The 3,397-nt window shown below is 31.4% G+C and overlaps 1 long non-coding RNA gene across 1 annotated transcript in view; it reads right to left on the reverse strand.

The window, feature by feature from the left end:
• LOC111088175 overlaps window positions 1–2,552 on the reverse strand; it is a 22,992-nt gene extending 20,440 nt beyond the window's left edge. The window contains exon 1 of the long non-coding RNA XR_002612778.1: window positions 1,944–2,552. This is a non-coding gene — a long non-coding RNA (uncharacterized LOC111088175). The remainder of the gene's footprint in view (window positions 1–1,943) is intronic.
• Between the last annotated feature and the right edge of the window lie 845 nt (window positions 2,553–3,397).

Below are 3,397 nucleotides of genomic sequence, written 5' to 3' on the forward strand. Positions count from 1 at the left end.
TGTGATCGAGTTGGTTTTGTTATACAATACAACTGTTTGATCGAGTTGGTTTTGTACAATACAGCTGTTTGATCGAGTTGGTTTTGTACAATACAGCGCTGTGTTCGAGTTGGTTTTACTGTACAATACAGCGGTGTGATCGAGTTGGTTTTGTTATACAATACAACTGTTTGATCGAGTTGGTTTTGTACAATACAGCTGTTTGATCGAGTTGGTTTTGTACAATACAGCGGTGTTATTGAGTTCGATATGTTGTATAAGACAGCATTTTTTGTTTTGTACACTATGCGATAGTTATATCTTAAACTGAAGAAGCATTATATTTTACTAATTTCTATATTTTGTATTTTCTATGCATGTTGCAACTAAGATATAATTAAAATACTTGGAAAACAAGTTACCCTAAAGGTACAGATAGAACCTTTTGGTCACAATACTAGAAAATGTGGGTAAAATTTAGAATGTAATGAAATAATATAAGTAAAGTTAAGAAAGTAATTCAAATTTAGTAAAACAAACAAATACTGAAATTTCGGTATACTATAAAAGATATACTAACTAACTAACAGACAGATAGACGTAATAGGTTGTTGATTTCATCAAATGTTACTATTAACATTTATTGTTAAACAAGATGTTTTGTTCAAACTAATACGTGTATAATTGTATTTCATGAGAAACACTGTTATTGTGATATTGTAATTTTATTCTGTCTATATTCATCGCTGTGATACTGTTATTCTATTCTGTCTGTAATCGTGGCAGTAATACTGTAATTCTACTTTGTCTGTAATCATTGCTGTGATACTGTAATTCTACTTTGTCTGTAATCGTGGCAGTAATACTGTAATTCTATTCTATCTGTAGTCGTTGTTGTGACACAGTAATTGTAATCTGTCTATATTCATCGCTGTGATACTGTAATTCTATTCTATCTGTAGTCGTTGTTGTGACACAGTAATTGTATTCTGTCTGTAATCGTGGCAGTAATACTGTAATTCTACTTTGTCTGTAATCATTGCTGTGATACTGTAATTCTACTTTGTCTGTAATCGTGGCAGTAATACTGTAATTCTATTCTATCTGTAGTCGTTGTTGTGACACAGTAATTGTAATCTGTCTATATCGTTTTTTTCATAAACATGCACCAAGTAGATTGCTAGAAGTTTTATAAAAATAAGTTCAGTTAAAATATTGGCATCAAGCTAAAAATATGTGTCAATTTTGTTACTTTATGGCATTTAGTATTCAGACATTGTGACAAACCGTATAGGCCACTTTTATGTCACAACATAGCATATAATTTTGAATAATTTAACATCAGTTGTAACTTAAAAATCAACTTTATTTAAATGTCAAAGTTATCGGCCACAGTTTTTCTTCTTTCAATACCTACTGACGAATTTTGTAATTTTACCTAAACTGCGACATGTTAAAAATTCATTATAAAAGTAGAATAGAATCATAGATGAATTTATATACACCTTTTTGGTATTTTGTTTGTAATGACAGAGAATTAAGCAAAAGAACCGTATACAGATTGTTAAATCACTAATATTACTTATATAGCCAAAATAATTCACTATTTAAAACTCAAGAATCTCGTTTGTTCGAAACACATATACCTGGAGAGGATGACACTTGATAACTGTGCTTTCAATGGGAAAAAATAATTTCCGATATAAATAATTCAATAAATGCAAAAAAAAAACTATACCAAAAAAAATTCGCGGTGGTAAAAATCATCCCCAAAATTCAACAATTCAAGAATACGATTTGTTACGGTGTGTCAAATATCACTAACAAGTTTTACATAGGTTAGCAATCTAAAACATACATACATTATGTACAAAAGACTTTGATCGAAAACACCTCATTAACTCCTAATCCGTAAAATATCAGCTATAAAAAAACAAACACAAAAGAGCAACGTTTTAACCTACCTTCTTTCGCGGGATAAGTTGCTGAGATTTCTGCAGTAATGTCCGCACATGCTCAGTCTGCATTTTTGGCGAGTAGTTGATTACTGAGTTTATTAATTTTATATTATCACGTGCTTAGTTTGTATCAAAATAAGAGACGCAGGCTCTAGATATTTTATTCATACTTCGACTTTATCGATAGACTTTAGTGCTAACTACTTATGGCTAGATCTGGAGAAAACCTCCAATTTTCTCTCTGTCGCCCCTTAACCCTAAAAATAAACTAGCACGGTGAGACCCAGTAGTTTATTGGATGCCTAATTAAAATGAAATCTTGTTGAGACAAAAAATTAGTTTTCATTCTGTTTGAGCTTCGCACAAGTTTCTGGTGTAACTGTATACAAACTGTGTCACCTGATTCATCTCTCAGACGTGCTAACTAGTCGGAGAATGGTGCAAAAATGTATATTCCTGTTTGTTCCACAGCCGACGATTACTAAAGTTGAGTGTGAACGTATATTTGTGTTAGGATTAATGAAAGGAAGCACAGGATATGTGGCGTCTAACTTGACACCTAACATCTACTGCGAATTTCTACTGAAAAAACAGTCGCCGTTTTTGTCAATAACTTTGCCATCCTTCGCCACGAACGAAGGATAAAGAGGCAATTATGATCTCTTTTATTGCAGTCGTCGTCATTGTCCCTGGAGTTTTATGGCTGGTACATTTATTGTGTTAGAAGAGAATAATTGCACTACGAGCTCACAAACTCAGTCCCTAAATTGATAGTCGGTATACAAATTATCACTATGGGTTATATACAACTGTTGATTCCTCAAGTGTATCATATCTGCGGCAATCTTGGCTTTTCTCAGAAACTTTGTATTAGGTAAGCAATATAAGTATCAAGAACATCTCTGTATATAATATATAGCATTTGCTTTAAAACGGTTTATTGGCACTTAGACATACACAGTGGAAACATCTTGACGTTTCTTATGTTGAATAAGCTAAAAAAGTAATTCATGTTTTATACCTTATATTTTTGATGTACAAACATTTTTAAAATGTTAGTTACCTATACAAACATAGGAGAGCGCAGTTTAACAAAAAATCCTATACATGCTTTCTGTTTACTTCCTTTTGTGAATCTCAATGCTATTACCGTATTTTTCGGAATATAAGACGCACCCTTATTTTGAGGACAAAGTTTTGGGGAAAAAAAGCTACAGTCGCATTTGAAAGATTTTTATTGAACAAAAATTCAATTTTAATACTTTAACCATTAATATATATATTGTTCTAAACACAAAAGACCTTAAAACATCAAAATAAGAAAATACCGTAAATTAAAAAAAGGTTCACTGTTACTTAGTTTGGTTCAAAACTTACAAACTCTTCATGCTTTCACTGTAATTTATTTTTTATTATTTAGGGAGCATTATAAATAGTTATGTTTGAAAATAAAAAAACCA

Source organism: Limulus polyphemus, unplaced genomic scaffold (assembly GCF_000517525.1).
Source record: "Limulus polyphemus unplaced genomic scaffold, Limulus_polyphemus-2.1.2 Scaffold3258, whole genome shotgun sequence".
NCBI lineage: Eukaryota > Metazoa > Arthropoda > Merostomata > Xiphosura > Limulidae > Limulus > Limulus polyphemus.